This window comes from Bombina bombina, chromosome 2 (assembly GCF_027579735.1).
Source record: "Bombina bombina isolate aBomBom1 chromosome 2, aBomBom1.pri, whole genome shotgun sequence".
NCBI classification, from domain to species: domain Eukaryota; kingdom Metazoa; phylum Chordata; class Amphibia; order Anura; family Bombinatoridae; genus Bombina; species Bombina bombina.
The window spans coordinates 1,079,910,022-1,079,923,481 of record NC_069500.1 but is presented as its reverse complement, the minus strand read 5'-3'; positions in this window follow the sequence as shown (position 1 = coordinate 1,079,923,481).

The following is a 13,460-nucleotide window of genomic DNA, read 5'->3' as shown; positions in this document are numbered from 1 at the left end:
TACTGCTTTTCCTTCTCTTTGCCAATAGTTGTGATTAACCAGTTGTCCAGTTACTATAAAACTGGTTTTATAACCCAGGGTCCTGGGGGGGTATATTGGCGTCAGCTTTGACAATGACAGCACTATCAGGCTAGAGAGGCCTCTCAGTATCGCGGCTAGCTGTAACGCAGTCAGCTGAGGAACATAGGTAAGCCGATATGAGTAAGGTATCTCCAGGCTCCTCTTGGATAGCCCCAGAAAGTGTGACTATGAATCCCAAAAAGAAAATTAAATTAAGGTTGAAAAGTAACTCCAAAGTAACTTGTAAGACCTGGAGTTCCTCAAACACACGTCCTACCGCAACAGCTATAGGCTCCGCCACCCACAAATCTTAACTTTTTAATGCCAATTGATATTGCCACAGCTGGAACAACAGTAAATAACATGTGCGTCACCACAGTCTCCGAAGCTGTTGTCGGATGTATACAAAAACACTGATAAAGTATTCCTTTCGGGGCGCAAAGAGATGGCTACCGGAACACTCCAGGAACTTCACAAGAGTCGCTGTCTTGTGTTTCTGGTGAGGTTTGAGACATCTGGGTAGTGTACAGGGAGGCCCAAAATCCTCTCCATCTCTGTGCACCACAGGACAGGACGTCCTTGTCATCCATAAGCACATGAAATTGCTGGCATTTTCGTTGCTTCAAGAAGTTCAGCTTTTGTGGTGATAGTACAGAATTAAATAAACTTTGGTTTCCTACCATACTCAAGACAATCTTGTAGTTCAAGCTTCGGACTTGCTGTGGGAAACAGTGGCCTGTCCATACCAGGAAGATGATTTAGACAGAAGTAACTAGCTCTGCTTGCAGGTGACACATGTTTATCGTCAATCATCAAAGGGGTTGCGTGCAGAATATGGCTGATGGTCCCTTATTCACATGTTTGTCCAGAGCCACAACATTTGCAAACAGCCAGAAGAAAGGTCGGTTCTCACCAGCCTTAAGTTGAGCTTCATTTACCAAATGCTGATATTCAAAAAATAGACAAACAGTGCCTTAAATAACACATTTGCGATATGGATTCACCAGAGCAAGGTCATTGCAAGTACTAAGTTCCCACGATAACAAAATTAAAATGCCACAACTACGCAATCTTCACCTTCACATTATTATTGTCACACTCCATTGTACTCCTATGCCCAGCTCCCTGCTCTTGTTTTTGTTGAGGGTCCTGGAGCCTCTGCTAAAAAGGCCTATGGATAAAGAAGTGTACTGGGTGTCTGTTCGATGTTTTTTTAGATTTCCCGGTTGCAACTAATTATCTCTGTGTTTCTAAAATCAATGCCTTTCCTGTAATCTATTATTCCAAAGGATGACATATGTCCTCTTTCATGCTGTTGTTTCGGTTGAGGCTCCGGGACCCTCTTATTAAAAAGGCCTGAGGATAAATAAGTGTACTGGGTGTCTAATCAATGTTTTTTCTATTTCCCGGGTCATATAAATGATCTCTGGGATTCTAAAATCAATGCCTTTCCTGTAATCTATTATTCAAAAGGATGACATATCTCCTCTTTCATGCTGTTGTTTCGGTTGAGGCTCCGGGACCCTCTTATTAAAAAGGCCTGAGGAAAAATAAGTGTACTGAGTGTCTAATCAATGTTTTTTTCTATTTCCCGGGTCATATAAATGATCTCTGGGATTCTAAAATCAATGCCTTTCCTGTAATCTATTATTCAAAAGGATGACATATATCCTCTTTCATGCTGTTGTTTCGGTTGAGACTCCGGGACCCTCTTATTAAAAAGGCCTGAGGAAAAATAAGTGTACTGAGTGTCTAATCAATGTTTTTTTCTATTTCCCGGGTCATATAAATGATCTCTGGGATTCTAAAATCAATGCCTTTCCTGTAATCTATTATTCAAAAGGATGACATATGTCCTCTTTCATGCTGTTGTTTCGGTTGAGGCTCCGGGACCCTCTTATTAAAAAGGTCTAAGAATAAATGAGTGTACTGGGTGTCTAATCAATGTTTTTTTCTATTTCCCGGGTCATATAAATGATCTCTGTGATTCTAAAATCAATGCCTTTCCTGTAATCTATTATTCACAAGGATGCCATATGTACTCTTTCATGCTGTTGTTTCTGTTGAGGCTCTGGGAGCCTCTTATTAAAAAGGCCTAAGGATAAATAAGTGTACTGGGTGTCTAATCAATGTTTTTTTCTATTTCCCGGTTGCAACTAATGATCTCTGTGTTTCTGAAATCAATGCCTTTCCTATAATCTTTTTTTCAAAAGGATGCCATATGTCCTCTTTCCTGCTGCTGGTTTTGTTGAGGGTCCTGGAGCCTCTGCTGAGCATAAAAAAAAAAAAAAAAATTAACTTGACTTAATAACTGAAGCATGACTTCAGGAGTCAGGTGTGGTCGTAGGTAGTGGTTGTTAGCCGATTCTTTTTAATGCAAATTGCAATTGCCACAGCATGCATAAAATGTGCGTCACTAGTCACTCTCCAAATCTACCTTTTTTTTCATTCTGGATTATTTTGGTGACCAACGCCATATTGGAAAGGCAAAATACAGGTCTCCGTACCCGTTGATATAAGGGGTGACTACTGCTTTTCCTTCTCTTTGCCAATAGTTGTGATTAACCAGTTGTCCAGTTACTATAAAACTGGTTTTATAACCCAGGGTCCTGGGGGGGTATATTGGCGTCAGCTTTGACAATGACAGCACTATCAGGCTAGAGAGGCCTCTCAGTGTCGCGGCTAGCTGTAACGCAGTCAGCTGAGGAACATAGGTAAGCCGATATGAGTAAGGTATCTCCAGGCTCCTCTTGGATAGCCCCAGAAAGTGTGACTATGAATCCCAAAAAGAAAATTAAATTAAGGTTGAAAAGTAACTCCAAAGTAACTTGTAAGACCTGGAGCTCCTCAAACACACGTCCTACCGCAACAGCTATAGGCTCCGCCACCCACAAATCTTAACTTTTTAATGCCAATTGATATTGCCACAGCTGGAACAACAGTAAATAACATGTGCGTCACCACAGTCTCCGAAGCTGTTGTCGGATGTATACAAAAACACTGATAAAGTATTCCTTTCGGGGCGCAAAGAGATGGCTACCGGAACACTCCAGGAACTTCACAAGAGTCGCTGTCTTGTGTTTCTGGTGAGGTTTGAGACATCTGGGTAGTGTACAGGGAGGCCCAAAATCCTCTCCATCTCTGTGCACCACAGGACAGGACGTCCTTGTCATCCATAAGCACATGAAATTGCTGGCATTTTCGTTGCTTCAAGAAGTTCAGCTTTTGTGGTGATAGTACAGAATTAAATAAACTTTGGTTTCCTACCATACTCAAGACAATCTTGTAGTTCAAGCTTCGGACTTGCTGTGGGAAACAGTGGCCTGTCCATACCAGGAAGATGATTTAGACAGAAGTAACTAGCTCTGCTTGCAGGTGACACATGTTTATCGTCAATCATCAAAGGGGTTGCGTGCAGAATATGGCTGATGGTCCCTTATTCACATGTTTGTCCAGAGCCACAACATTTGCAAACAGCCAGAAGAAAGGTCGGTTCTCACCAGCCTTAAGTTGAGCTTCATTTACCAAATGCTGATATTCAAAAAATAGACAAACAGTGCCTTAAATAACACATTTGCGATATGGATTCACCAGAGCAAGGTCATTGCAAGTACTAAGTTCCCACGATAACAAAATTAAAATGCCACAACTACGCAATCTTCACCTTCACATTATTATTGTCACACTCCATTGTACTCCTATGCCCAGCTCCCTGCTCTTGTTTTTGTTGAGGGTCCTGGAGCCTCTGCTAAAAAGGCCTATGGATAAAGAAGTGTACTGGGTGTCTGTTCGATGTTTTTTTAGATTTCCCGGTTGCAACTAATTATCTCTGTGTTTCTAAAATCAATGCCTTTCCTGTAATCTATTATTCCAAAGGATGACATATGTCCTCTTTCATGCTGTTGTTTCGGTTGAGGCTCCGGGACCCTCTTATTAAAAAGGCCTGAGGATAAATAAGTGTACTGGGTGTCTAATCAATGTTTTTTCTATTTCCCGGGTCATATAAATGATCTCTGGGATTCTAAAATCAATGCCTTTCCTGTAATCTATTATTCAAAAGGATGACATATCTCCTCTTTCATGCTGTTGTTTCGGTTGAGGCTCCGGGACCCTCTTATTAAAAAGGCCTGAGGATAAATAAGTGTACTGGGTGTCTAATCAATGTTTTTTTCTATTTCCCGGGTCATATAAATGATCTCTGGGATTCTAAAATCAATGCCTTTCCTGTAATCTATTATTCAAAAGGATGACATATCTCCTCTTTCATGCTGTTGTTTCGGTTGAGGCTCCGGGACCCTCTTATTAAAAAGGCCTGAGGAAAAATAAGTGTACTGAGTGTCTAATCAATGTTTTTTTCTATTTCCCGGGTCATATAAATGATCTCTGGGATTCTAAAATCAATGCCTTTCCTGTAATCTATTATTCAAAAGGATGACATATCTCCTCTTTCATGCTGTTGTTTCGGTTGGGACTCCGGGACCCTCTTATTAAAAAGGCCTGAGGAAAAATAAGTGTACTGAGTGTCTAATCAATGTTTTTTTCTATTTCCCGGGTCATATAAATGATCTCTGGGATTCTAAAATCAATGCCTTTCCTGTAATCTATTATTCAAAAGGATGACATATGTCCTCTTTCATGCTGTTGTTTCGGTTGAGGCTCCGGGACCCTCTTATTAAAAAGGTCTAAGAATAAATGAGTGTACTGGGTGTCTAATCAATGTTTTTTTCTATTTCCCGGGTCATATAAATGATCTCTGTGATTCTAAAATCAATGCCTTTCCTGTAATCTATTATTCACAAGGATGCCATATGTACTCTTTCATGCTGTTGTTTCTGTTGAGGCTCTGGGAGCCTCTTATTAAAAAGGCCTAAGGATAAATAAGTGTACTGGGTGTCTAATCAATGTTTTTTTCTATTTCCCGGTTGCAACTAATGATCTCTGTGTTTCTGAAATCAATGCCTTTCCTATAATCTTTTTTTCAAAAGGATGCCATATGTCCTCTTTCCTGCTGCTGGTTTTGTTGAGGGTCCTGGAGCCTCTGCTGAGCATAATAAAAAAAAAAAATTAACTTGACTTAATAACTGAAGCATGACTTCAGGAGTCAGGTGTGGTCGTAGGTAGTGGTTGTTAGCCAATTCTTTTTAATGCAAATTGCAATTGCCACAGCATGCATAAAATGTGCGTCACTCGTCACTCTCCAAATCTACCTTTTTTTCATTCTGGATTATTTTGGTGACCAACGCCATATTGGAAAGGCAAAATACAGGTCTCCGTACCCGTTGATATAAGGGGTGACTACTGCTTTTCCTTCTCTTTGCCAATAGTTGTGATTAACCAGTTGTCCAGTTACTATAAAACTGGTTTTATAACCCAGGGTCCTGGGGGGGTATATTGGCGTCAGCTTTGACAATGACAGCACTATCAGGCTAGAGAGGCCTCTCAGTGTCGCGGCTAGCTGTAACGCAGTCAGCTGAGGAACATAGGTAAGCCGATATGAGTAAGGTATCTCCAGGCTCCTCTTGGATAGCCCCAGAAAGTGTGACTATGAATCCCAAAAAGAAAATTAAATTAAGGTTGAAAAGTAACTCCAAAGTAACTTGTAAGACCTGGAGCTCCTCAAACACACGTCCTACCGCAACAGCTATAGGCTCCGCCACCCACAAATCTTAACTTTTTAATGCCAATTGATATTGCCACAGCTGGAACAACAGTAAATAACATGTGCGTCACCACAGTCTCCGAAGCTGTTGTCGGATGTATACAAAAACACTGATAAAGTATTCCTTTCGGGGCGCAAAGAGATGGCTACCGGAACACTCCAGGAACTTCACAAGAGTCGCTGTCTTGTGTTTCTGGTGAGGTTTGAGACATCTGGGTAGTGTACAGGGAGGCCCAAAATCCTCTCCATCTCTGTGCACCACAGGACAGGACGTCCTTGTCATCCATAAGCACATGAAATTGCTGGCATTTTCGTTGCTTCAAGAAGTTCAGCTTTTGTGGTGATAGTACAGAATTAAATAAACTTTGGTTTCCTACCATACTCAAGACAATCTTGTAGTTCAAGCTTCAGACTTGCTGTGGGAAACAGTGGCCTGTCCATACCAGGAAGATGATTTAGACAGAAGTAACTAGCTCTGCTTGCAGGTGACACATGTTTATCGTCAATCATCAAAGGGGTTGCGTGCAGAATATGGCTGATGGTCCCTTATTCACATGTTTGTCCAGAGCCACAACATTTGCAAACAGCCAGAAGAAAGGTCGGTTCTCACCAGCCTTAAGTTGAGCTTCATTTACCAAATGCTGATATTCAAAAAATAGACAAACAGTGCCTTAAATAACACATTTGCGATATGGATTCACCAGAGCAAGGTCATTGCAAGTACTAAGTTCGCACGATAACAAAATTAAAATGCCACAACTACGCAATCTTCCCCTTCACATTATTATTGTCACACTCCATTGTACTCCTATGCCCAGCTCCCTGCTCTTGTTTTTGTTGAGGGTCCTGGAGCCTCTGCTAAAAAGGCCTATGGATAAAGAAGTGTACTGGGTGTCTGTTCGATGTTTTTTTAGATTTCCCGGTTGCAACTAATTATCTCTGTGTTTCTAAAATCAATGCCTTTCCTGTAATCTATTATTCCAAAGGATGACATATGTCCTCTTTCATGCTGTTGTTTCGGTTGAGGCTCCGGGACCCTCTTATTAAAAAGGCCTGAGGATAAATAAGTGTACTGGGTGTCTAATCAATGTTTTTTCTATTTCCCGGGTCATATAAATGATCTCTGGGATTCTAAAATCAATGCCTTTCCTGTAATCTATTATTCAAAAGGATGACATATCTCCTCTTTCATGCTGTTGTTTCGGTTGAGGCTCCGGGACCCTCTTATTAAAAAGGCCTGAGGAAAAATAAGTGTACTGAGTGTCTAATCAATGTTTTTTTCTATTTCCCGGGTCATATAAATGATCTCTGGGATTCTAAAATCATTGCCTTTCCTGTAATCTATTATTCAAAAGGATGACATATCTCCTCTTTCATGCTGTTGTTTCGGTTGAGGCTCCGGGACCCTCTTATTAAAAAGGCCTGAGGAAAAATAAGTGTACTGAGTGTCTAATCAATGTTTTTTTCTATTTCCCGGGTCATATAAATGATCTCTGGGATTCTAAAATCAATGCCTTTCCTGTAATCTATTATTCAAAAGGATGACATATCTCCTCTTTCATGCTGTTGTTTCGGTTGAGACTCCGGGACCCTCTTATTAAAAAGGCCTGAGGAAAAATAAGTGTACTGAGTGTCTAATCAATGTTTTTTTCTATTTCCCGGGTCATATAAATGATCTCTGGGATTCTAAAATCAATGCCTTTCCTGTAATCTATTATTCAAAAGGATGACATATGTCCTCTTTCATGCTGTTGTTTCGGTTGAGGCTCCGGGACCCTCTTATTAAAAAGGTCTAAGAATAAATGAGTGTACTGGGTGTCTAATCAATGTTTTTTTCTATTTCCCGGGTCATATAAATGATCTCTGTGATTCTAAAATCAATGCCTTTCCTGTAATCTATTATTCACAAGGATGCCATATGTACTCTTTCATGCTGTTGTTTCTGTTGAGGCTCTGGGAGCCTCTTATTAAAAAGGCCTAAGGATAAATAAGTGTACTGGGTGTCTAATCAATGTTTTTTTCTATTTCCCGGTTGCAACTAATGATCTCTGTGTTTCTGAAATCAATGCCTTTCCTATAATCTTTTTTTCAAAAGGATGCCATATGTCCTCTTTCCTGCTGCTGGTTTTGTTGAGGGTCCTGGAGCCTCTGCTGAGCATAATAAAAAAAAAAAATTAACTTGACTTAATAACTGAAGCATGACTTCAGGAGTCAGGTGTGGTCGTAGGTAGTGGTTGTTAGCCAATTCTTTTTAATGCAAATTGCAATTGCCACAGCATGCATAAAATGTGCGTCACTAGTCACTCTCCAAATCTACCTTTTTTTTCATTCTGGATTATTTTGGTGACCAACGCCATATTGGAAAGGCAAAATACAGGTCTCCGTACCCGTTGATATAAGGGGTGACTACTGCTTTTCCTTCTCTTTGCCAATAGTTGTGATTAACCAGTTGTCCAGTTACTATAAAACTGGTTTTATAACCCAGGGTCCTGGGGGGGTATATTGGCGTCAGCTTTGACAATGACAGCACTATCAGGCTAGAGAGGCCTCTCAGTGTCGCGGCTAGCTGTAACGCAGTCAGCTGAGGAACATAGGTAAGCCGATGTCATGATTTCCTCCGTTCATTGCCGTGTCGCCGCGGCTCCCGGATCTTCCCTGTGTAACTGACGTCACGTTGCTTAGCAACGTGACGCTTTCTCAACACACCCCTCTGATGACGTTGACGCTCCTGCCTTTAAACCACGGCGGGAGATCTGAATCGGGGCCTGTTTGTTTGATCCCCTGGAGTTTGTGAGTACCTTGTCAATATCTGTTTTCTTGATACCGACTTCTGCCTGCCTGACCAAGCCTTTTGCCTTAACCCTTTTGCTGATATTTGGATACCGACTTCTGCCTGCCTGACCAAGCCTTTTGCCTTAACCCTTTTGCTGATATTTGGATACCGACTTCTGCCTGCCTGACCAAGCCTTTTGCCTTAACCCTTTTGCTGATATTTGGATACCGACTTCTGCCTGCCTGACTTTGCTTTTTGCCTTATTCCACAATCTTTTCGTTGATTAATAATAACCTGCTTAAAGAGACATTTACTTTTACAAGTTGCAAAGGAGAACTTTGACTTTCTGTTTTGTTATAAACCTGCTTAAAGGGACATTTACTTTTACAAGTTGCAAAGGAGAACTTTGACTTTCTGTTTTGTTATAAGCCTGCTTAAAGGGACATTTACTTTTACAAAGCTGCAAAAGGGAACTTTGTTACAAGCCTGCTAATAAGGACCTTATTTCTAAGCTGCAAATAAGAGCATTTCCTTTATATTCTTTGACCTGCTTAAAGGGATGTTTTTTCCTTTGTGGCTTCCCTGCATTCTGGAGCAAATATTATTTTTTTTAACCTTTCTCATCTGTTTCCTGAGTGGGTCACGTCCTGGATATTTCTCAGTGTGCTAGCGTGTGCTTTCTATTTCACGCTAGCAGTTGGGTTGCATCCCGGACTGATTCCAAAGCGGCTGACATTACAAACAGGCCATAAAAATGGACCCCACTGAATTATCCATGGCCGTGGCTCACCAGGGACAGCTTTTGGGATCTCATGCCACTCACTTGCAGTCTCTGGACACTAAACTTGATCAAATAACTGCTCTATTACAAAATTTGGTTGCTACCGCACCTCCCAATCCTAATCCCAATCCTAATCCTATTGAGGCATTACCTCCTACGATTCCTAACAATCAGTCTCAGGTACAACTAAGCCCCAGGATACCTCTTCCGGATAAATATGATGGGAATCCTGAAGAATGTAGAGGCTTTCTGAATCAATGCCGTCTTCATTTCCGAAATAGCCCTACTCTTTTTGCTACTCCCTCTTCTAGTATCACATTTCTTATTTCCTTAATGAAAGGAAAAGCCTTGGCTTGGGTATCACCTTTGCTAGAAAAGAATGATCCTATACTTTTGGATGTTGATACATTTTTATCTATGTTCTCAAATGTATTCGATAAACCTGGAAGGTCATCCGCTGCTGAAGCCACTCTCCTGGATTTACGTCAAGGTAATCAACCAGTCTCTCAATACGCTATTGAGTTCCGCACCCTTGCCTCTGAAACCACTTGGAATCAGGGAGCACTCAGAGCCGCTTTCCGTAAAGGACTTTCTGAGCGTCTCAAGGATGAATTGGTGTATCGTGAACTTCCAGAGTCCTTAGAAGCCTTAATAAATCTCTGTATCAGTCTCGACGCCAGGTTTCGTGAACGCCAACAAGAAAAGGATAGAACACAGAGGTCTTCAACTCGAACTCCTTTTCGTTTGGCTCCTCGTTTTTCTAATCCAGTCACTCCAGTCTCTCCTACTACTGATCAGGCTGAACCCATGGAAGTGGGAAGTATAAAATTAACTGAGACTGAACGCTTGAGAAGACGGACTCTTGGCTTATGTCTGTACTGTGGCCTTAAAGGGCATTTATTAAGGGATTGTCCTACTAGACCAGTAAAAGCCAGGGCTTAACTCTAGTCCAGGGAACTGAGTTAAGCCAAAACAGTGGTCATTCCCTATACAAGAAACTCTTTGTTCCAGTAACCCTTCTAATTGGACATAAGAAGATTTATACTCAAGCTCTAATCGATTCTGGTGCTGGAGGAGTGTTCATTGACTCTACATTCGTCTCTACTCACTCTATACCTTTATTAAAAAAAGAGTATTCCATTTCAGTCTCTACGGTCAGTGGAGATCCTTTGGGTTCTGGATATATTCAATTTTCTACTCAACCCTTACTCCTCACCGTAGGAATACTTCATTCCGAGACAATTTGTTTTGATGTCATCCCCACTCCGCAATTTCCCATTATCTTGGGATTACCCTGGCTCCAGATTCACAATCCCATTTTTTCTTGGACTTTCGGTGAACTCACTTCCTGGGGATCTACATGCCAGACTAAATGTCTTCAAAAGATTACCAAGTTACCACTCACTATTGCTCTCACAGTCGAAACTCCGGACTCCTTACCTATGCCTTATCATGACTTTGTGGATGTTTTCTCCAAAAAAGAAGCTGAACGACTTCCTCCTCACCGCCCTTTTGATTGTCCCATTAATCTCCTTCCCGGGGCTGCCTATCCGCGAGGCAAGACATATCCACTTTCTAAACCAGAAAACATGGCTTTGGAAGAATATATTAAAGACAATCTGGCTAGAGGATTTATTCGACCCTCCTCTTCCCCTGTAGGGGCTGGTTTCTTTTTTGTAGGAAAAAAGGATGGTGGATTACGACCCTGTATTGATTACCGAGGATTAAATCAGATTACCATCAAGAACAGTTATCCTCTGCCCCTTATTCCTGAACTTTTTACTTATCTTCAGGGAGCCACCATTTTCACCAAACTCGACCTACGTGGTGCATACAATTTGATCCGTATACGCAAAGGAGATGAGTGGAAGACTGCCTTTAACACTCGATTTGGGCATTATGAATATTTGGTCATGCCCTTCGGGCTATGCAATGCTCCGGCGGTTTTCCAACATTTTGTAAACGAGATCTTTCGTGATTTTTTGAATATCTTTGTCATCATATACCTTGACGACATCTTAATTTTTTCTCAGAACCACCAAGATCATGTGCACCACGTCAAGAAAGTACTTCAACGTCTAAGAGAATTCCATCTGTTTGCTAAACTGGAGAAATGTTCTTTCCATCAAAAATCCATACCCTTTCTGGGTTATGTAATATCGGCATCTGGATTTGAAATGGACCCTACTAAACTTTCTGCCATTTTGGATTGGCCTAGACCTGATTCTTTGAAGGCTTTACAACGTTTTCTAGGATTTGCCAACTACTACAGGAAGTTCATCAAGAGTTTTGCTACTATTACTTCTCCTCTTACTTCTCTCACTAGAAAAGGACAAAACTGTAAAAGATGGCCTCCTGAGGCTATAGAAGCTTTTGAGTCTCTCAAAGAAGCTTTTTCCTCAGCACCTATTCTCCGTCATCCAAATCCTGAGTTTCAATTTATCTTGGAAGTTGATGCTTCCTCTGTTGCTGCTGGAGCTGTTCTGTCTCAACGAATACCAGAGACTGGAAAGATTCATCCTGTTGCTTTCTTCTCTAAAAAATTCACTCCTTCTGAATTTAACTATGACGTAGGGAATAAAGAGTTGCTTGCCATCAAAATGGCATTGGATGAATGGAGACATTGGCTGGAAGGTACTTCTTATACTCACTGATCATAAGAACCTTCTGTATCTCCAAACAGCCAAACGATTGAATTCCAGGCAAGCACGCTGGTCATTATTCTTCTCCCGGTTTCACTATAATTTGTCTTACATACCTGGTTCAAAAAATATTAAAGCAGACGCCCTTTCCAGACAATTTCAAGATACCCCAGTTCCTGAGTCTGGTACCATTCTCCAACCTCATGAAGTCATAGCCCAGTTAACAACTTCCTGGTTACAAGAATTACAGTCTGCTCAAGAGAATCTTCCTTTGTCCTGTAAACCTCCCGATGGTTTACTCTTTGTTCCTGAACGCCTTCGTTCCAAGATTTTATTTTGGGCTCATGATAGTCCCCTTTCTGGACATCCTGGCATCAGTATTACCACTCGAAACCTCAAACAACATGTCTGGTGGCCTACTCTCTCTCAAGATGTGAAGGATTACGTCTCAGTATGCACACAATGTGCCATGAACAAAACTCCACGCCAACTTCCTTCAGGATTGCTCCAACCATTGCCTATACCTCACCAGCCTTGGACTCATGTATCCATGGACTTCATTACTGACCTTCCCTTGTCCGCTGGAAACAATACTATCTGGGTGGTGGTCGACAGGTTCACTAAGACTGCCCATTTTGTACCCTTACCAGGATTACCATCTGCCAAAAGACTCTCTGAACTTTTTATTTCACATATTGTAAGAATCCATGGATTTCCTCTAGATATTGTTTCAGATAGAGGGGTACAGTTTGTCTCTCGATTTTGGAGGTCACTTTGTAAACATTTTGGAACTACTATATCTCTCTCTACTTCTCACCACCCACAATCGAATGGTCAGACTGAAAGAGTAAACCAGTGTCTTGAAACATTTCTTAGACATTATGTGGATCATTATCACTCTAACTGGACTTCTTACCTTCCTTTGGCTGAATTGGCTCATAATGCCCGGTACAATTCCTCCCTTCAGACTTCTCCTTTTCATGCAGCTTACGGATATCAGCCCAGAACATTCCCTTTGCATACTTCCTCCACAGTGAATCCTGCTTCTGATCTTACAGCCGAAGATTAACTCGACATTGGCGGAAAATACATCGTATTCTTTCTGTAACTTCTAAACGTTACAAGTTCTTTTCAGACCTTCGACGGAAGAAGGCTCCCAAATATCGCCCTGGTGATAAAGTTTGGATTTCCTCTCGATTTCTTCGCCTGAAACAACCTTCTAACAAATTGGGACCACGATACGTGGGTCCTTTCCGAATACTGGGTCAGGTGTGTTCCACTGCTTATAGGGTGGCTTTACCCAAGACTCTCAAAGTCCATCCGGTATTCCATGTTTCTCTTTTAAAACCTGTGATGACTAACAGGTATTCTAAGCCTTTTTCTAAACCTCCACCGTTATTTGTGCATGGACACCCTGAGTTTGAGATCAGCCATATTCTAGATTCCAAGTTGCGTGGCAAGAAATTGTATTATCTCATTCATTGGAAAGGTTATCCAGTCACGGAACGTTCTTGGGAACCGGCTCATCAAGTACATGCTCCTACT